Consider the following 22,930-nt stretch of genomic DNA (forward strand, 5'->3'; position numbering starts at 1 on the left):
CGTTCTGCACGTGGCCCTGGATGAGTTAAAGGAACACAGTGCCTTGGATCGGACGAGTAGGTCTATAAAAAGCGTTTGTAACCGTTTTTTATAAAATGCATATGGTTGGAAAGATGTTTTAGAAGTAAAATACAATGATCCACACAAGTTTGCCTCGAAATTGCGGGGTTTTCCTTTTACTGTGCGAACTAACACGGTTGGCCATTTATGGGAGTCAAAAACTTGACTCCCATAAATGGCCGACTGTGTTAGTCGACGAGGTAAAAGGAAAACCGTGCAATTTCGAGGCATGTTTTGTGGATCATTGTGTTCTACTTTTACAACATCTTTCTACCCATATGCATTTTATAAAAAACGGTTACGAATGCTTTTCAAAGACCAACTCGACCGATCCATGGCAACGTGTTCCTTTAATGTCAATGTTGTACAAAAGATGATTTTTTTTTTTTTCACTAAACTAAGGTTGACAAACTTTATGAATAAGAAAATTAGTTAAATTATAGAGAAAATAAGATTGCTTAAAACAGTCTTTTCTTAAACACTCAGTTGAACATATCTGATATTTTTTGTTTGTCATACATTCAGATAAAACACTAGTACCTTTTGAATTTCCAGTCCATAAACTTGACTTCCGCTTTTTAGAATATTGAAAAACACATTTTGATTATTTCTGTAAATAAGTTTGCTGTTCTACACCTATCTTTGCAATAATTTCTTTAACACCATAGGCAGTATTTGGTTATCGCAAGACTAAACAATGCTTAGCAAAACCTGATTGTCAAAACTTTACTGTACTTTCAAACTTGTTCTTATTGGAACAGTTCTTATGTCTCTACATAATAACAAGGTTTGATCGATTCTTGAACCATGTGGTCAAATCTTTGGACTTATCTTTGCATGAAGCAGTGTGGAAAGTTGTGTCTCTGACAATCAGATTTTCACACCCTCTTTTCAAAATTCCACAAAACTTTGAATGTTTTAAAATGTCAATAGTTAAAATCTAATTCCTAAAAAAAAAACAAGTTACTCAGTTCACGTGTAATGTATTTCTACTACATTATACCAACTGCTATTGTGCGGCTACGTACACGTGTATTAAATAAATAGAGAAAATACCATTTCAAAAATTCTTTTCTTAAACACTCTGTTAAAGCCATTGGACCCTTTCGGTACAGAAAAAAAAAAAGTTCACAGATTTACAAATAACTTACAGGGTTTACAGAAGGTAGTGGTGAAAGACTTCCCTTGAAATATTATTCCATGAAATGCTTTACTCTTTGAGAAAACAGTAAAACAATATCAATTCTCGTTAGCGAGAATTACGGATTTATTTTAAACACATGTCATGACACGGCGAAACGCGCGGATACACGGGTGGGTTTTCCGATGACCGATTGAGCCTAAATTTTCACAGGTTTGTTATTTGATATAGAAGTTGTGATACACGAAGTGGGGGCCTTGGACAATAGTGTTTACCGAAAGGGTCCAATGGCTTTAAACATTTGAAGTATTTTTTATTCATCCATTTCAAAAAACAACATCAAATGTGTTTTGAATTTCCAGTCCATAAACTTGACTTCCGCTTTTTAGAATATTGAAAAACACATTTTGATTATTTCTGTAAATAAGTTTGCTGTTCTACACCTATCTTTGCAATAATTTCTTTAACACCATAGGCAGTATTTGGTTATCGCAAGACTAAACAATGCTTAGCAAAACCTGATTGTCAAAACTTTACTGTACTTTCAAACTTGTTCTTATTGGAACAGTTCTTATGTCTCTACATAATAACAAGGTTTGATCGATTCTTGAACCATGTGGTCAAATCTTTGGACTTATCTTTGCATGAAGCAGTGTGGAAAGTTGTGTCTCTGACAATCAGATTTTCACACCCTCTTTTCAAAATTCCACAAAACTTTGAATGTTTTAAAATGTCAATAGTTAAAATCTAATTCCTAAAAAAAAACAAGTTACTCAGTTCACGTGTAATGTATTTCTACTACATTATACCAACTGCTATTGTGCGGCTACGTACACGTGTATTAAATAAATAGAGAAAATACCATTTCAAAAATTCTTTTCTTAAACACTCTGTTAAAGCCATTGGACCCTTTCGGTACAGAAAAAAAAAAAGTTCACAGATTTACAAATAACTTACAGGGTTTACAGAAGGTAGTGGTGAAAGACTTCCCTTGAAATATTATTCCATGAAATGCTTTACTCTTTGAGAAAACAGTAAAACAATATCAATTCTCGTTAGCGAGAATTACGGATTTATTTTAAACACATGTCATGACACGGCGAAACGCGCGGATACACGGGTGGGTTTTCCGATGACCGATTGAGCCTAAATTTTCACAGGTTTGTTATTTGATATAGAAGTTGTGATACACGAAGTGGGGGCCTTGGACAATAGTGTTTACCGAAAGGGTCCAATGGCTTTAAACATTTGAAGTATTTTTTATTCATCCATTTCAAAAAACAACATCAAATGTGTTTTGAATTTCCAGTCCACAATTGTGACTTCAGCTTTGTTAATTTAAAAATACACTTTGATTGTTTCAGTGAATATTTTTGCTGATCTTTGCAATCATTTCTTCAGAGCAATTTCTTTACCAAAAAACTTAGCGTGTTTATAGCAACCAACCGTTTGATTCAACAAGGCTTGATAAAATCAGATTGTTGAAATGACAAGGCTCGAATACCTTCAGATCAGGCTTCTGTTCAACTAAAGTATTGACCCCTTGCACGTGCGTCACACGCGGCGACTGATCTGCGCTCACCATGTTGGTGGGCAAGTTAGGTTTACGTGTATTAATGTCGCGTCGCCCACTTTCACTGCATAACGCACATCATAAAGTTATATATAAAAACGTACAGTGAAATTGACCACCAGTATGGCGCATTCAAGATTTTTTGGATGATGACGTCATGTGAAATGGGTCAATAGATACATTTGTAAATTTGTTTTATTATCAATTCATCAACCATCCAGTCAAATTTCTTGGATGAAAATTGCTTAACAATCTGCTGTTGACATTCTCATCTCAACATTCCACAATAGTTAGCATAAATGTTTTAAAATGTCAATAAATCAATTCTAAGTCATACAAAAAGGAATCACTTAAGTACCACTGTAAATTCCACTCAGGTGCTTTGTACAACGGCTATTGTGCACCTAAAACAATTGCACAATATTCGCATGCACAGTTGTGTATTATAAATAAGGGAATCAATGTGTGGTGAAGAAGTTTTCAACTAGTGGTTTAATCCCAACGAGGCTTGGTTCTTGATAATTTTACCGAGACAAGGTCGAGGTAAATATATAATAATGATTTTATGTTTCCGATGTTGGTATAGGCCTACTGACCAGAAATCAACTTTAGAATGATGGTTATACCGCCGTGAAGGTTTTCGTTGTAGTTTTTGTTTACCTTTTTTTTCTTCCTTTTTTAAAACATTGATGATGTTAAACATAATTAAAGGACCTACCGTTGATGTGTTCTTGATCTCTGTGTTCATCTGGAGAGTCTTGGGGCATTTCTTACAGCGGAGAAAAAAAACTCTTCCAGTTCAACAAGTCAATCAGTTCAAGTTCCAACAACCCGGAGTAAGTGTTTTGAGTTAAATTACTTGTGAGAGGTTCATACTGCATTTCTTGATGGAGTAATAAATCCCCATTCAAGTTGTTCCATTTTATTCCCTGTCTCTGGTCAATGAGTTGATAGTTACAAAACTTGCCGTATTTTCATGCTGCATTTCTTCAGGGAGTAGTAATATCCTTTCCAGCTGCACCATTGTATTGACACCTCTCCCTGTGGATAGTATTTACCGTTCAGATAAGCATAAAAGCAATCATTAAACCACCAGGCACCTTCATATCGCTCGGCACAATTGTAAGACTTTGCATCATTGTCTTGATCCTTTGTTGAGAATGATTGGCCATAATGATATGCCATTGAATCACCTGCTGTACTCTGAGCATCATATGAACCAACCTGGAGAGTGTACTTGTCACCTATAACAGCAAACTCACCATAAGAAGCCCAAGCTGTATTGGACTGCCAATCTTCAATATCTGCTCTGAGCTCCCATTGACCTGATCCAGTAAGGTCACGCAGGATATCATTCCCCAACCAGAACTCATTCTGCAGATCACCAAACCCAGATTGGTATTCAGCCCAGGTACGGTAAAAGTTAACAGAGCCATCTTGTCTCCTCTGGAACACGATCCAGCCTCCTCCATCTGTCTCCATATCACAGTAAACCTGTAAGCCATAAGTCGGACTTGTAGGAAAGATGGTGTATAAACCATTGCTGCGGTAACCAGCTTGATACAAATCCAAACAACCACTGTAATTCATAGTGCTGGGCAGTGAAAATGACAAAGTGTCCAAGTTGTCATCATAGTAGGCACTCCCTTGAATTGCAACAAAGTCATCAGGGCTGTGAGCTCTGCTGGCATTATTCAACACACAAATACCTCTTATGATGTGATAGTTGAATGATGCACACTGTGGATCCATAGAGCAGTCTCGCCCACAGATCACAGGAGTAGATACAGCCTTCCACTCAAACACATGATTCAGTATGGCTCGGTTTTCAGCCAAGTAGAACGTTTCGATGAATCGTTGTTGACTTGCACTATGGCAGATTTGTACCATCAAAATCAGAACCAAGATTGTGATCATAACTTCCATGATGAATGTTCGTGGATTCTATTTTCAAGTATCAGAGAGAAGACTTTGAGCAGTTTGTTTTCCCCCTTTACTGTCGATGGAAAGTTGTCCTGACACTGACAGTTACTCTTTGACACAGACGGATCAAATGAACCAAATTCTTTGGTCGCCAATGTTTTCTATGCAGTAAGCTCCACCCACTGACGTCACCGTTTCCACAGCAATGAAATACTAACAAAACAAACCAACACCCACCCGACCATGTAATAGTCTTGGCGACAAATCATGCTAACAAAAGCATAGAAAACAATGACAGTTTTAACAAGTCATGAGACCTACTGATTAATTTATAATCACCCACGCAACTGATGCCCAAGATTTATTGGACTTCCAATCTTCAATATCTACTCTGAGCTCCCATTGACCTGATTCAGTAAGGTCACGCAGGATATCATTCCCCAACCAGAACTCATTCTGTACATCACCATACCCAGATTGGTATTCAGCCCAGGTACGGTAAAAGTCAACAGAGCCGTCTTGTCTCCTCTGGAACACGATCCAGCCTCCTCCATCTGTCTCCATATCACAGTAAACCTGTAACCCATCAGTCAGACTTGTAGGAAAGATGGTGTATAAACCATTGATGCGGTAACCAGCTTGATACAACTCCAGACAACTACATGTACTAGTGCTGGGTAGTGAAAATGACAAAGCGTCCAAGTTGTCATGATAGCAGGCACTCCCTTGAATCGCAACAAAGTCATCGGGGCTTTGAGCTCTGCTGGCATTATCCCTCTAGTCCCTGCACCGCCCTAGTTGGCCGAAATAATTTTGTTTTTCTTTTCAAGATTCATGCAGTAACTTTACTGAAATCGTAGTTCAAATTTTTTAAAGATAGCCAAGGCTTATTATTTATAATTAAACGCACAATTTTTGACCCTTTCGGTAATATTTGTACAAGTCCTCATTGGGGAACAATAAAAAACCTACGGTAATATTTATGGCGATTATTTTTGTATAATGACAAAATGGATACAATAGCTTTTCAAGGTTTTTACCTGGTTAAATGCTGATTATTTGCGAAGGCATAAGTTTTCGACAATATCACCATGAATGATAAATACAGTTTCCTTTGTGTTTACTAATAAGCGTTTTGCTGGGTAAGTGCTAAATTATTTCATCATCCTTAGCTTCGTCAAGTAAACTGTGAAGAGACAAATTAATAATTCCTCCAACCGCATAATACAGTGTATCGCTTTAGGTGGCTGGGCGGTCCAGTGGCTAAATGGTTATTCAACACACAAATACCTCTTATGATGTGATAGTTGAATGATGCACACTGTGGATCCATAGAGCAGTCTCGTCCACAGATCACAGGAGTAGATACAGTCTTCCACTGAAACACATGATTCAGTAAGGCTCGGTTTTCGGCCAAGTAAACGTTTCAATGAATCGTCTTTGACTTGCACTCTGGTCGATTTGTACCATCAAACTAAGAGCCACAATTATGATCGTAACTTCCATGATGAATATTTGAAGATTTTCTTTTCGAAAAATGTACCAGAGAGAAAATGTTTTTGTCCCCATTAACTGTCAGTGGAAAACTGTCCCGATACTGCAGTTACTTTGTACTATAGTCTCCCAGATCAAATGAACCAAATCTTTGCTCGCAAACAATTGCATGCATTCAGCTCCACCCAATGACGTCACCGTTTCCACAGCAACGAGATATTAAAACAGGTGTAGAAAACATTCATGTTTTTCACAAGAATTGAGACCTATCGATTATTTAAAGACACTGGACACTGGTAAGTTGTGCATGTGGAAAGGGCTGTATCTCACACCATTAACACGCATGTAAAAATCGCCACTCAGGTAATTATCTTAAATTATAGATAAACATGTCCAGTCACTCCCCGTGAAAACAAAGACCCCCCCCCCCCCCAAAAAAAAAAAAAAAAAAAAAAAAAAAAAAAAACTATCTTTGTTCGGGGTGCCAGTCAGAAGCCATTCAAATTCAACCTTTAACTGCCAGGTAGCCAGGGATCGCACGTAAGTTACAAAACAACCTGGGAAGCGGCAGCCAGGGAATCACCTTAAGGGGATGCTACTTTACACTTTTTGTTGTGGCATGGATCATCATGCCTTTATGGATTTTCATTCTTCTAAAATTGGCACTAGACAATTGAATGAACTCATAGTCATTCATAAAGGGATTTTTGTTTTATTCACCAATTGATGTAATTCTATCTTCAAATACATACAAATGAGCTTAGGACAATTACATGTAGTTGAAAATTTAAAGGAGAAATAACATTACCAAAAATTCCTTTCTACATGTAAATTACTCTGTTGAACTCTGATAAAAAAAAATCATCCAGATCATACATTTTTTGGGGGTAAATTCTACCAGTCCATAAAGTTGACTTTGTTAACTTTCATCGTTTTAAAATTGGCCGTGGATGAGTGAATGTCAAAGTTGTTCAAAAGATGATTTTTTTTTTCACTATCTAAGGTATACATTGAGATTAAGAAAACAAGTAAGATTAAAAGGGAATATTATTTTAAAAAAAAAGTCTTTTCTTAAACACTCAGTTGAACATTTCCGATATTGTTTTTGTCATCCAGGTAAAAACAATAATTTTTTGACTTTCCAGTCCACAAAGTTGACTTTTGCTTCGTAAAATATTTAAACAACACACACTGGTGATTATTTCAGTTTAAAAACACTTTTGCTCTTCTACTGATCTTTGCAAGTATTTCTCTCCGACTGTGGACAAATTGTTGCCCAGGTTGCTAATTATTCACAACAACATGTACAGTGGCCACACTCACAGGTACATGTACCATTGTACTCCTGGTGAACAGGATAAATTTAATGTTAAATGTCTTGGCAAAGAAAACAAATAACACGACCGGGATTTGAACCCACACTCTTGAGAAAATCATCATTAGATTTTAAGTTTGATGCTCAGACTGCTCGATCATGACACTTTTTGTTGCGGCATGGTTCATAATGTTTAAATGGTTTTCATTCTTCTGAAATTTTTCCCTGGATGTGTGAATGTTCGTAGTCATTCAAAAAGTGGTTTTTGTCTTAATCACTAATTCTATCTTCAAATCCATACAAATTAGCTTAGGACAATTACATATAGTTGAAAATTTAAAGGAGAAATAACATTTCCAAAAATTCCTTTCTACATGTAAATTACTCTGTTGAACTCTAATAAAAAAAAATCATCCAGATCATACATTTTTTGGGGGTAAATTCTACCAGTCCATAAAGTTGACTTTGTTAACTTTCATCGTTTTAAAATTGGCCGTGGATGAGTGAATGTCAAAGTTGTTCAAAAGATAATTTTTTTTTTCACTATCTAAGGTATACATTGAGATTAAGAAAACAAGTAAAATTAAAAGGGAATATTATTAAAAAAAAAAAAGTCTTTTCTTAAACACTCAGTTGAACATTTCCGATATTGTTTTTGTCATCCAGGAAAAACAATAATCGTTTTGACTTTCCAGTCCACAAAGTTGACTTTTGCTTCGTAAAATATTTAAACAAACATTGAGTGATTATTTCATAAAAACTTTTGCTAAAAATAAACAATGCTTAGCAAAATCAGATTGTCAAATAAACTTAACTGTACTTTCACACTTGTTCTTATTGGAACTAATGTCTCTACATAATCAAAGGTTTTAAAACTGTAAAATGATTTGAAACAGCGTTATTTAATGGATTTTTGGTTGAAATATACATCCTTTGATGCTTTACCATCACAGCATACAAGTCTGGCAAAGGTCTGGTTTAAAAAAATAATACCGATGACGACACCAAAAATAAGTGCGCCCTCTAGCGGCAGATTAAAAACATCTTAAAATACACTTTTAATACTAGATGTTTGTGTCAGAGTGTGTGACAGTTGTTTCAAAATTGGTATGAAAGCTATTAAGAAAACAAGTAAGATTAAAAAGGGAATATATTATTTAAAAAAAGTCTTTTCTTAAACACTCAGTTGAACATTTCTGATATTGTTTTTGTCATCCAGGTAAAACAATAATCGTTTTGACTTTCCAGTCCACAAAGTTGACTTTTGCTTCGTAAAATATTTTAACAAACAACACTGAGTGATTATTTAAGTAAACACTTTTGCTCTTCTACTGATCTTTGCAATCATTTTTCTGTGGTCAAATTGTTGCCCAGGTTGCTAATTATTCACACATGTACAGCAGTGGCCACACTCACAGGTACCATTGTACTCCTGGTGAAGAGGAGCAATTAATGTTAAGTGTCTAGCCAAAGAATACAAATAACACTTTCGAACCCACACTTTGAGGATATCTAAGGTTGATGCTTAGACCGCTCGGCCATGACACTTTATGTTGTGGCATGGATCGTCATGCTTTATTGTTCTGAAATTGGCCCTGGATGAATGAGCTTCAAAGTTTTGTTTCTTCACTAAACTAAGGTTTACAAACTTTAGAAAAGCAAAAACAATTGTCAAATAGAGAATATAATATTGTTTAAACAGTCTTTTCTTAAACACTCAGTTGAATATTTTTTGTTGGTCATACATTCAGATCCAGATAAAACACTATTACCTTTTGAATTTCCAGTCCACAAAGTTGAGTCCGCTTTGTAGAATATTAAAATTTAAAAAACACATTTTAATTATTTTTGTAAATTAGTTTGCTGCTCTACACCTATCTTTGCGATAATTTCTTCAAAACTATGTCTTCAACTCAAAACATAGCCAGCATTGGTTATCGCCCTAAGAATAAACAATGCTTAGCAAAATCAGATTGTCAAATAAACTTAACTGTACTTTCACACCTGTTCTTATTGGAACTAGAGTCTCTACCATGTCTACATAAATCAAAGGTTTTATAGATTCTTGAACCATGGTCAAATCTCTTGACTCGTCTTTGCTTGAAGCAGTGTGGAAAGTTGTGGCTTTGACAACCAGATTTTCACATCCTCTTTTCAATATTTCACAAAACCTGGCATACTGTATTTTAAAATGTAAAAAGTTAAATTCTTATTCCTTAAAAACAAATTACTTACATTCAGATAATAAGTGCATGTGTCATGTATTTCTACTACATGTACGTGTACCAACTGCCATTGTTCAGCTAATAATAACAGTAAAAGAAATAGAGAAAAAAACATTTAAAAAAGTATTTTCTTTTAAAACACTCTGTTTATATTTGAATAATTGTTGGTTTATGTTTCATACAGATTAGAAACAAGAAAAATATACAGTCCACAGTTGTGACTTCTGCTTCATAAGTTTAAAAACACACTTTTAATTATTTCAGTGAATATTTTTGCTGATCTTTGCAATCATTTCTTTAGAGCCATTTCTTTACCACGAAACTTAGCTGGTTATTGGCATCAATCGTTTCATTAAACAATGCTGGACAAAATCAGATTGTTGAATCGTTGAGACTCTACCATACGAAACCTTCAGGCCAGGCCTCCATTGAGCTAAAGTATAGATAAATGTGTTTTATTGTCCATTCATGAACCATCCAGTAAAATCTCTTGGGTGAAAATTGCTTAACAACAATCTGTTTTTCACATTTTCTTCTCAACATTCCACAATATTTAGCCTATTGTTTTAAAATGTAAATAATTCAATTCTAAGTCCTACAAAAACGAATATTTTTTGTACCGCTGTAAATTCCACTCAGGTGCTTAGTATTTCTACTACCAACGGCTGTTGTGCACCTAAACAATTGCGCATTATTTGCTTGCACAATTATGTATCATGTATTAAAACATTATAAATATATGTACTTCATTTGATCCTTTGCTTAAAGGCACTGGACACTATTAGTTATTACTCAAAATTAGTTTTAGCATAAAACTTACTTGGTAACGAGCAACTGAGTTTGATAGTATAAGACAACTCCCTCTGAAGCAACATCGGTTTTTGAGAAAGGTAATTTCTCACTCAAATATTAAAAGACTTCAGGCCTGAAGCCTTTTATTATGCATCTGAAAGCACACAAGTTTGTGTAACAATGGTATTTTTTCTTTCATTACTCTGATATTCTCTTGCGACTTCGATGAATAATTTAGTAAACTTTGACAATTACCAAAGGTGTCCAATGCTTTAAATAGCACAAGTAATTATGAGATCTACAAAAAGTATGTTTCATCTTCCATTTAACTAAATAAAATCGACACAAGTTTTCAAATTTTAAAACAAAATCGTTGACCGCCTGTAAAAGTTTGAAACAAACTTCTAACTAAAAAGTTTGCTTTACGACACATTGCAACATTTGGTAAAAGCTATTACCATAAAATGTCAAATGGCAAATTCTAGTGAAGAACATTCTACACTATTAATGATAATTTTTCATCTCACTGCATAAAGCATTTAATATTTGTTTAGAATGATGGTTTAGGTTTTCGTAATGTCCCTTCTACCACCAACAACCAGTTGCGGTTCCTAGACGAATTAGCCTTCTGATTTTAAATTTGTTTTTTAGTTGATCTTTTCATGTTGAATTTATTGGATTTTTTTTTGTTTACCTTTTTTTTCTTCTTCCTTTTCGGCGAGCTGCGAAGCAGTGCGAGCATATACATGATATATGTAATACCAATTTCTGTCCGGCATGTCCGGAAGAATTTAATCACAGGTTCCAGTTGAATGAACTAAAACAATGAAAACCTTAAATAGTCATAACTCCTTATTGCAATGATGTACTGGCTTGAAACTGAAATCAAATATTGCTGCTGTCATGTGGATAATATGAAAAGATAAAACTCAAAGAGTTTATCACTGGTTCCAGGTGAATGAGCTAAAACAATCAAAACCTTAAATGGGCATTACTTAATATTTGTCAATGTCTCCACCCCTATGTAGCTTTGACCATCAGTTGATCAATTGATTGGTTTTTCTGTCAGTCATTGGTTCTATCTGGCGATCGGCAGCTCGCCATGGAGCTTCGCTGTTCTAGTGATCTCTGTGTTCACATTTAGAGTCTCTGGCATTTTTCACAGCGAAGAAAATAACCTTTCAAGTCCAACAAGTCACTCAATTCATGTTCAAACAACACTTTGGGTATGAGTTTGAGTTTAAATTACTTCTTGTGTTTTCATTGTGTATTTCTTGAGGGATTAGTAATCCCCACTCCAGTCATTCCATTTTATTCCCTGTCCCTGGTCAATGGGTTGATAGTTACAAAACTTGCCGTATTTTCATGCTGCATTATTTGATGGAGTAATTAATAATCCCCACTCCAGTCATTCCATTTTATTCCCTGTCCCTGGTCAATGGGTTGATAGTTACAAAACTTGCCGTATTTTCATGCTGCATTATTTGATGGAGTAATTAATAATCCCCACTCCAGTCATTCCATTTTATTCCCTGTCCCTGGTCAATGGGTTGATAGTTACAAAACTTGCCGTATTTTCATGCTGCATTTCTTCAGGGAGTAGTCATTTCCTTTCCACTTGGCCCATTGTATTCCATGTGCATGTGACACATATCCCTGTGGATAGTATTTACCGTTCAGATGAGCATAAAAGCAACCAATAAACCACCAGGCACCTTCATATTGCTCAGCACAATTTACATAAGACACTGGATCATTGTTCTGATCCTTTGTTGAGAATGGTTGGCCATTATGGTGTGCCATTGAATCACCTGCTGTACTCTGAGCATCATATGAACCAACCTGGAGAGTGTACTTGTCACCTGTAACAGCAAACTCACCATAAGAAGCCCAAGCGGTATTGGACTGCCAATCTTCCATATCTACTCTGAGCTCCCATTGACCTGATCCAGTGAGGTCACGCAGGATATCATTCCCCAACCAGAACTCATTCTGTAGATCACCAAACCCAGATTGGTAATCAGCCCAGGTACGGTCAAAGTCTACTGAGCCATCTTGTCTCCTCTGGAACACGATCCAGCCTCCTCCATCTGTCTCCATATCACAGTAAACCTGTAACCCATCAGTCAGACTTGTAGGAAAGATGGTGTATAAACCATTGATGCGGTAACCAGCTTGATACAACTCCAGACAACTGCTATAACTTGTAGTGCTGGGTAGCGAAAATGACAAAGTGTCCAAGTTGTCATCATAGTAAGCACTTCCTTGAATCTCAACAAAGTCATCAGGGCTGTGAGCTCTGCTGCCATTGTTCAACTCACAAATATCTCTTATGATGTGATAGTTGAATGATGCACACTGTGGATCCATAGAGCAGTCTCGCCCACATATCACAGGAGAAGATACAGTCTTCCATTCAAACACATGATTCAGTAAGGCTCGGTTTTCAGCCAAGTAGAAATCCTTAGTAACTTTTTGCAGAGTCTCACTCTGATAGGTTTGTGCCATGAAAGTCAGAAACAGGGATGCGACGATAATTATCATGATGAAGCTGTAGTTTAAGACTGTTAAATGCATTTAAATCGTAACAAATCCTGAAGTGAACTGTACTTCAAGAATGAAAACTACAAAAGTTAGATTTCAGTCAGCCTTATACTCTGTGCCTGCAGTATCTTGATGTCCTTTCATCCGTTGTTTCTTTTACTGAAATGATGAGGATCAATGGAGTTTGGTTGTTTTGGATTTCAGTCAACCTTAAGACTCTCTGCCTGTAGTATCTTGACGTCCTTTCATCCGTTGTTTCTTAATACTGAAATGATGAGGATCAGTGAAGTTTGGTTATTTTGGATTTCAGTCAACCCTATACTCTCTGCCTACAGTATTTTGACGTCCTTTTATCGGTTGTTTCTTTACTGAAGTGATGAGGATCAGTGGAGTTTGGTTATTTTGAAGGTACAGTGAAGTGTAGTGCGTCAGTGCTGTTACTAATGGTAACTGAATGGTAACCCATGGTAACTAGTAAACAACATTACTTTGTAGCATTTGATTGGTCCTTTCAGGCAATGTCATGAATATTTTTATTAGCGTTCGCTGGCAAGTCTATTTCTTGACCAAAATGGACCTGACCTCCTGTGCAACATGTTTCTCCTGAATGTAATGTAATTAACTGTTGAGTGACAACCAAATAGCACTATATAACGTCTTAATTAGTTGAGGCCTAGCAGAGGGCGTGCTCCTTCCAAGCTAACCTTGATTACACCATCATATTAGGCAATGACATGAATATTCATGAGCATTCTCTGGCAAGTCTATCTAGACCAAACTAAACTTGACCTTCCGTGCAACACGTTTCCCCCTTTATGTAATATAATTACTTGTTGAGTGACAACCAAATTGCACAATTAAGGTTTTTAATTGATAAGGAGTTGCAGAGAAAGGCGTGCTCCTATCATGCTAGCCTTGATTACACCATCATGTTAGGCAATGTCATGATTGTTTTATGCATATGTTGAGATACACCAAGTGAGAAGACTGGTCTTTGACAATTACCAATAGTGTCCAGTGTCTTTAATTTTTTTTAACTCTTTTTCTCCCTTTTAAAAAAAATTGATGATGTTAAACGTGATTAAAAATCCTACTGTTGATGTGTTTGTAATCTCTGTGTTCATATGGAGAGTTTTGGGGCATTTCTTACAGCGAAGAACAACTTTTCCAGTTCAACAAGTCAATCAATTTATGTTCCAACAATGCTTGAGTAAGAGTTAAAGGGTAAATAACTTGCCATATTTCCATGCTGCATTTCTTCATGGACTAATAATCCCCACTCCAGTTGTTCCATCTTATTCCCTGTCCCTGGTCAATGGGTTGATAGTTACAAAACTTGCCGTATTTTCATGCTGCACTGCTTCAGGGAGTAGTCATTTCCTTTCCACGCTTCCCATTGTATTCCATGTGCATGTGACACCTCTCCCTGTGGATAGTATTTACCGTTCAGATGAGAATAAAAGCCCTGATTGAACCACCAGGCACCTTCATATAGCTTGGCACAATGGTAACCAGACATTGGATCATTTTCCTGATCCTTTGTTGAGAATCATTAACCATCATGCCATGCCATTGAATCACCTGCTGTACTCTGAGCATCGTACATGTATGAACCAACATGGAGAGTGTACTTGTCACCTGTAACAGCAAACTCACCATAAGAAGCCCAAGCGGTATTGGACTGCCAATCTTCCATATCTGCTCTGAGCTCCCATTGACCTGATCCAGTGAGGTCACGCAGGATATCATTCCCCAACCAGAACTCATTCTGCAGATCACCAAACCCAGATTGGTATGGAGATCACAGGAGAAGATATAGTCTTCCACTCAAACACATGATTCAGTAAGGCTCTGTTTTCAGCCAAGTAGAACATTTCGATGAATCGTTGGTTTTCACCCTTGCAGGTTTGTACCATCAAGGTCAGAACCAAGGTACGGCAAAAGTCAACAGAGCCATCTTGTCTCCTCTGGAACATGATCCAGACTCCTCCATCTGTCTCCATATCACAGTAAACCTGTAACCCATCAGTCAGACTTGTAGGAAAGATGGTGTATAAACCATTGATGTGGTAACCAGCTTGGTACAACTCCAGACAACTGCTGTAACTTGTAGTGCTGGGTAGCGAAAATGACAAAGTGTCCAAGTTGTCATCAAAGTAGGCACTTCCTTGAATCTCAACAAAGTCATCGGGGCTGTGAGCTCTGCTGGCATTATTCAACTCACAACTACCTCTTATGATGTGATAGTTGAATGATGCACACTGTGGATCCATAGAGCAGTCTCGCCCACAGATCACAGGAGAAGATACAGTCTTCCACTCAAACACATGATTCAGTAAGGCTCCGTTCTCAGCCAAGTAGAACGTTTCGATGAATCGTGGGTTTTCACTCTGGCAGGTTTGTACCATCAAGATCAGAACCAAGATTAGGAACATAGTAACTTCCATGATGAATGTTTGTGGATTCTATCAGAGAGAATATTTGGTGTTATTTTTCCTCCTTAAATGTCGGTGGAAACTAGTCCTGACACGGACAGTTACGTTTTGACACAGACGGATCAAATGAACCAAATCTTTCGTTGCAACCAATTGTTATGCAGCAAGCTCCACCCATTGACGTCACCATTTCCACAGTAATGAGAGAGAAAAAAGAAAAAGAAAAAGAAACCCTACACAAACCAAAAACTTGGAGACAATCGCCATCATCATTTGTGGTGGGTTTTGATTGGCTGTGCTCTTCACGCTCAAGATTACTTGCTGACGTCTGTAATATTTTTTAAGACTAATACCCTTGCATATTGAAAATCTTGGCAGTAACGTTTCTATAATTTAAGCCCTTCATTGTTTTCCATTGCCATGCTTAGGCTAAATACTTTCATTCACAATGGCCAGACCTCCTGGTTTGGATGGTCGTGTGGACCGTATAATCAATACTTACAATATAATACTTTACAGGTGCCCTACGTGATTTCAGTGTGGGCAATGTTTTGGCTGTTAAGGGACATCCTAAAATACTAAGACTTTGAATTTACCGGCAGCTCAATGGAGAGAAAAAAGAGTGCTTGGGCAAGACCTTCAGGTTGAGATGGTCGTGTGGACCGTACAATCAATAATTACAATATAATACGTGTCAGGTAAGCCCTATGCGATTTCAGTGTAGGCAACGTTTGGGCAATTAAAGCAAAGGTACACGTTTGGTAATTACTCAAAACAAAATTAATGTTAACTTAAAAACTGACTTGGTAACGAGCATTGGAGAGCTGTTGATAGTATAACAAATTGTGGTAAACGACGACTCCCTCTGAAGTAACGTAGTTTTTAAGAAAGAGGTAATTTCTCACTCAATGGAGAGAAAAAAGAGTGCTTGGGCAAGACCTTCAGGTTGAGATGGTCGTGTGGACCGTACAATCAATAATTACAATATAATACGTGTCAGGTAAGCCCTATGCGATTTCAGTGTAGGCAACGTTTGGGCAATTAAAGCAAAGGTACACTTTTGGTAATTACTCAAAACAAAATTAATGTTAACTTAAAAACTGACTTGGTAACGAGCATTGGAGAGCTGTTGATAGTATAACAAATTGTGGTAAACGACGACTCCCTCTGAAGTAACGTAGTTTTTAAGAAAGAGGTAATTTCTCACTCAATGGAGAGAAAAAAGAGTGCTTGGGCAAGACCTTCAGGTTGAGATGGTCGTGTGGACCGTACAATCAATAATTACAATATAATACTTGACAGGTAAGCCCTATATGCGATTTCAGTGTAGGCAACGTTTTGGCAATTAAAGGAAAGGTACACGTTTGGTAATTACTCAAAACAAAATTAATATTAACTTAAAAACTGACTTGGTAACGAGCATTGGAGAGCTGGTAAACGACTCCCTCTGAAGTAACGTAGTTTTTAAGAAAGAGATAATTGCTCACTAAAATAATAAAAGACTTCTAGCCAGAAGTCTTTTATTCCTCTAAAAGCACACTCATTCATCCAACAAGGGTGTTTTTTTTCTCACCATTTTCTCGCAACTTCGAAGACCAATTGAGCTCAAATTTTCACAAGCTTGTCATTTTATGCTTATGTCGGGATACACCAAGTGAGAACACTGGTCTTTGACTAATACCAAACGTGTACAGTGCCTTTAAGGGACTTCCTAAAATACAACTGTAGGAAGTCCTATGCCACTTCAGTGTACAATCTGGTTATTAACTGTGGTGTGGCAGGAGCCTATATTTTTTTGAAAGGGTTTGTAAAGAAAAGTTAATTACTCCTCCATGTTTTTTTTTCTTCTCACCTTTTTCAAAATCCATAAGTTCCCTATTTAACCAGAGCCAATTATTCCTTGATCTGATTAGGCAATGAGCCAAGCCTTCCATTTTGAAAAGTTACTTCATGTATATGATATTTTTGTAAATAGAACATTTATAAAAACAAAGATTAGTGTAGATAAGTTGACATTGTAACTCACTAAATGATTTTTCTTTTTCCTAGACTGAATCAAGAGGATTTTGAGCAAAAACAAAGACGTTGATGTGACAAAAGTTCAAAAGAAATGGGTTCTTAAAAATGTGTTATCAAACTCTCATGTGGTCTTGCTTATTGTTGGCAAATACATTGATCAATCTCTTTCAGATACATTAAAGGTAACCAATAAAGAACATTCTATCTACAATACATGTATGATGATTTGTCATCTTATTGCAATAGTCAAACAGTCCATATAATGATTTTATTTTTCCAATGTTGGTAAAGGCCTACTGAATAGAAATCAACTTTAGAATGCTGGTTTAATATACTGCTGTGAACGTTTTCGTTGTAGTTTTTGTTAACGCTTTTTTCCTTCCTTTTTTAAAACATTAATGATGTTAAACATGATTAAAAATCCTACCATTGATGTGTTCTTGATCTCTGTGTTCGTATGGAGAGTCTCGGGGCATTTCTTACAGCGAAAAAAACCCTCTTCCAGTTCAACAAGTCAATCAGTTGAAGTTCCAACAACCCGGAGTAAGTGTTTTGAGTTAAATTACTTGTGAGAGGTTCATGCTGCTTTTCTTGAGAGAGTAATAATCCCCACTCCAGTCATTCCATACCGTTCCCTGTCCCTGGTCAATGAGTTGATAGTTACAAAACTTGCCGTATTTTCATGCTGCATTTCTTCAGGGAGTAGTAAAATCCTTTCCAGCTGCCCCATTGTATTCCCTGTCCATATGACACCTCTCCCTGTGGATAGTATTTACCGTTCAGATAAGCATAAAAGCAAACATTAAACCACCAGGCACCTTCATATCGCTCGGCACAATTGCCATTAGACTTTGCATCATTGTCCTGATCCTTTGTTGTGAATGATTGGCCATTATGAACTGCCATTGAATCACCTGCTGTACTCTGAGCATCATACGAACCAACCTGGAGAGTGTACTCGTCACCTGTAACAGCAAACTCACCATAAGAAACCCAAGATGTGTTGGACCCCCAATCTTCAATATCTACTCTGAGTCGCCATTGTCCTGATGCAGTAAGGTTACGCAGGATATCATTCCCCAGCCAGAACTCATTCTGTAGATCACCAAACCCAGATTGGTATTCAGTCCAGTTACGATAAAAGTCAACTGAGCCATCTTGTCTCCTCTGGAACACGATCCAGCCTCCTCCATCTGTCTCCATATCACAGTAAACCTGTAAGCCATCAGTCGGACTTGTAGGAAAGATGGTGTATAAACCATTGATGCGGTAACCAGCTTGATACAACTCCAGACAACTGCTGTAACTTGTAGTGCTGGGTAGCGAAAATGACAAAGTGTCCAAGTTGTCATCAAAGTAGGCACTTCCTTGAATCTCAACAAATTCATTAGGGCTGTGAGCTCTGCTGTCATTATTCAACACACAAATACCTCTTTTGATGTGATAGTTGAATGATGCACACTCTGGATCCATAGAGCAGTCTCGTCCACAGATCACAGGAGAAGATACAGTCTTCCACTGAAAAACATGATTCAGTAAGGCTCGGTTTTCAGCCAAGTAGAACGTTTCAATGAATCGTGGGTTTTCACTCTGGCAGGTTTGTACCATCAAGATCAGAACCAAGATTAGGATCATAGTTACTTCCATGATGAATGTTTGTGGATTCTATCAGAGAGAATATTTGGTGTTATTTTTCCTCCTTTAATGTCAGTGGAAACTAGTCCTGACACTGACAGTTGCGTTTTGACACAGACGGATCAAATGAACCAAATCTTTCGTTGCAACCAATTGTTATGCAGCAAGCTCCACCCATTGACGTCACCATTTCCACAGTAATGAGAGAGAAAAAAGAAAAAGAAAAAGAAACCCTACACAAACCAAAAGCTTGGAGACAACCGCCATCATCATTTGTGGTGGGTTTTGATTGGCTGTGCTCTTCTCGCTCAAGATTACTTGCTGACGTCTGTAATATTTTTTAAGACTAATACCCTTACCTATTGAAAATCTTGGCAGTACAGTTTCTATAATTTAAGCCCTTCATTGTATTCCATCACCATGCTTAGGCTAAATATTTTCCATCACAATGGCCAGACCTCCTGGTTTGGATGGTCGTGTGGACCGTATAATCAATACTTACAATATAATACTTTACAGGTGCCCTACGTGATTTCAGTGTGGGCAATGTTTTGGCTGTTAAGGGACATCCTAAAATACTAAGACTTTGAATTTACCGGCAGCTCAATGGAGAGAAAAAAGAGTGCTTGGGCAAGACCTTCAGGTTGAGATGGTCGTGTGGACCGTACAATCAATAATTACAACATAATACTTGACAGGTAAGCCCTATGCGATTTCAGTGTAGGCAACGTTTGGGCAGTTAAAGCAAAGGTACACGTTTGGTAATTACTCAAAACAAAATTAATGTTAACTTAAAAACTGACTTGGTAACGAGCATTGGAGAGCTGTTGATAGTATAAAAAATTGTGGTAAACGACGACTCCCTCTGAAGTAACGTAGTTTTTAAGAAAGAGGTAATTTCTCACTAAAATAATAAAAGACTTCTAGCCAGAAGTATTTTATTCCTCTAAAAGCACACTCATTCGTCCAACAAGGGTGTTTTTTTCTCACCATTTTCTCGCAACTTCGATGACCAATTGAGCTCAAATTTTCACAGGCTTGTCATTTTATGCTTATAAATGTTGGGATACACCAAGTGAGAATGCTGGTCTTTGACTAATACCAACCGTGCCCAGTGCCTTTAAGGGACTTCCTAAAATACAACTGTAGGAAGTCCTATGCCACTTCAGTGTACAATCTGGTTATTAACTGTGGTGTGGCAGGAGCCTATATTTTTTTGAAAGGGTTTGTAAAGAAAAGTTAATTACTCCTCCATGTTTTTTTTTCTTCTCACCTTTTTCAAAATCCATAAGTTCCCTATTTAACCAGAGCCAATTATTCCTTGATCTGATTAGGCAATGAGCCAAGCCTTCCATTTTGAAAAGTTACTTCATGTATATGATATTTTTGTAAATAGAACATTTATAAAAACAAAGATTAGTGTAGATAAGTTGACATTGTAACTCACTAAATGATTTTTCTTTTTCCTAGACTGAATCAAGAGGATTTTGAGCAAAAACAAAGACGTTGATGTGACAAAAGTTCAAAAGAAATGGGTTCTTAAAAATGTGTTATCAAACTCTCATGTGGTCTTGCTTATTGTTGGCAAATACATTGATCAATCTCTTTCAGATACATTAAAGGTAACCAATAAAGAACATTCTATCTACAATACATGTATGATGATTTGTCATCTTATTGCAATAGTCAAACAGTCCATATAATGATTTTATTTTTCCAATGTTGGTAAAGGCCTACTGAATAGAAATCAACTTTAGAATGCTGGTTTAATATACTGCTGTGAACGTTTTCGTTGTAGTTTTTGTTAACGCTTTTTTCCTTCCTTTTTTAAAACATTAATGATGTTAAACATGATTAAAAATCCTACCATTGATGTGTTCTTGATCTCTGTGTTCGTATGGAGAGTCTCGGGGCATTTCTTACAGCGAAAAAAACCTTCTTCCAGTTCAACAAGTCAATCAGTTCAAGTTCCAACAACCCGGAGTAAGTGTTTTGAGTTAAATTACTTGTGAGAGGTTCATACTGCATTTCTTGAGGGAGTAATAAATCCCCATTCAAGTCGTTCCATTTTATTCCCTGTCTCTGGTCAATGAGTTGATAGTTACATAACTTGCCGTATTTTCATGCTGCATTTCTTCAGGGAGTAGTTATATTCTTTCCAGGTGTGCCATTGTATTCCCTGTAAAAGTGGCCCCTCTCCCTGTGGATAAGACATGTATTTACCGTTCAGATGAGCTTGAAAGCAATCATTAAACCACCAGGCACCTTCATATTGCTCAGCACAATTGTAACTAGACTTTAGATCATTGTCCTGATCCTTTTATTAACTTGCTGCATTTCTTGAGGGAGTAATAATCCCCACTCCAGTCATTCCATACCGTTCCCTGTCCCCGGTCAATGAGTTGATAGTTACAAAACTTGCCGTATTTTCATGCTGCATTTCTTCAGGGAGTAGTTATATCCTTTCCAGCTGCGCCATAGAATTCCCTGTGCATATGACCCCTCTCCCTGTGGATAGTATTTACCGTTCAGATGAGCATTAAAGCAGTTATTAAACCACCAGGCCCCATCATATAGCTCGGCACAATTGTAACCAGACAATGCATCATTGTTCTGATCCTTTGTTGAGAATGATTGGCCATTATGAATTGCCATTGAATCACCTGCTGTACTCTGAGCATCATATGAACCAACCTGGAGAGTGTACTTGTCTCCTGTAACAGCAAACTCACCATAAGAAGCCCAAGCTGTATTGGACTGCCAATCTTCAATATCTGCTCTGAGCTCCCATTGACCTGATCCAGTAAGGTCACGCAGGATATCATTCCCCAACCAGAACTCTTTCTGCAGATCACCAAACCCAGATTGGTATTCAGCCCAGGTACGGTAAAAGATAACAGAGCCATCTTGTCTCCTCTGGAACACGATCCAGCCTCCTCCATCTGTCTCCATATCACAGTAAACCTGTAACCCATCAGTCAGACTTGTAGGAAAGATGGTGTATAAACCATTGATGCGATAACCAGCTTGGTACAACTCCAGACAACTGCTGTAACTTGTAGTGCTGGGAAGCGAAAATGACAAAGTGTCCAAGTTGTCATCATAGTAGGCACTCCCTTGAATTGCAACAAAGTCATCAGGGCTGTGAGCTCTGCTGGCATTATTCAACACACAACTATCTCTTATGATGTGATAGTTGAATGATGCACACTGTGGATCCATAGAGCAGTATCGCCCACAGATCACAGGAGAAGATACAGTCTTCCACTGAAACACATGATTCAGTAAGGCTCCGTTCTCAGCTAAGTAGAACGTTTCGATAAACCTTTTTGGGTTTTCACCATGACAGGTTTGTACAATCAAGATCAGCAACAAGATTATGGTCATTACTCCCATGATGAATGTTCATGGATTCTATTTTCAAAAATGTTTATTTTACCTGCTTAACTGTCGTTGGAAAGTTGTCCTGACAGTGACAGTTACTCTTTGACACAGACGGATCAAATGAACCAAATCTTTGAGTGGCGACCAATTTTAGCGCAGTAAGCTCCACCCATTGACGTCACTGTTTCCAGAGCAATGAGAGAGAGAAAGAAAAAAACACCACACAAACTAAAAGCTCAGAGAAAAACGCCAGCATCATCTGTGATTGGCTGAACTGTTCTCGTTCAAGATTAATAAGTTGCAACTGCAATAACTTTCAATCAAAACTAATACAACTGTTGCCTATTGAAAACCTTGGCAATAACGTTTCTATAAAGTTCTTATAATTCA

At 37.3% G+C, this 22,930-nt stretch overlaps 1 protein-coding gene and 5 pseudogenes across 2 annotated transcripts in view; 1 reads left to right on the forward strand and 5 right to left on the reverse strand.

Moving 5' to 3' along the window:
- The window catches only part of LOC139942542 (nucleoporin NUP35-like), an 87,196-nt gene that overhangs the window by 54,748 nt on the left and 9,518 nt on the right, over nucleotides 1-22,930 (forward strand). The gene's annotated exons all lie outside the window — the stretch shown is intronic.
- On the reverse strand, nucleotides 3,729-4,786 carry LOC139943299 (microfibril-associated glycoprotein 4 pseudogene; annotated as a pseudogene).
- On the reverse strand, nucleotides 12,081-13,067 carry LOC139943166 (microfibril-associated glycoprotein 4 pseudogene; annotated as a pseudogene).
- Nucleotides 14,395-15,769, reverse strand: LOC139943365 (microfibril-associated glycoprotein 4 pseudogene; annotated as a pseudogene).
- On the reverse strand, nucleotides 18,182-19,174 carry LOC139943216 (microfibril-associated glycoprotein 4 pseudogene; annotated as a pseudogene).
- LOC139943366 (microfibril-associated glycoprotein 4 pseudogene) lies at nucleotides 21,566-22,561 on the reverse strand (annotated as a pseudogene).

Source organism: Asterias amurensis, chromosome 10 (genome assembly GCF_032118995.1).
Source record: "Asterias amurensis chromosome 10, ASM3211899v1".
Classification (NCBI taxonomy): domain Eukaryota; kingdom Metazoa; phylum Echinodermata; class Asteroidea; order Forcipulatida; family Asteriidae; genus Asterias; species Asterias amurensis.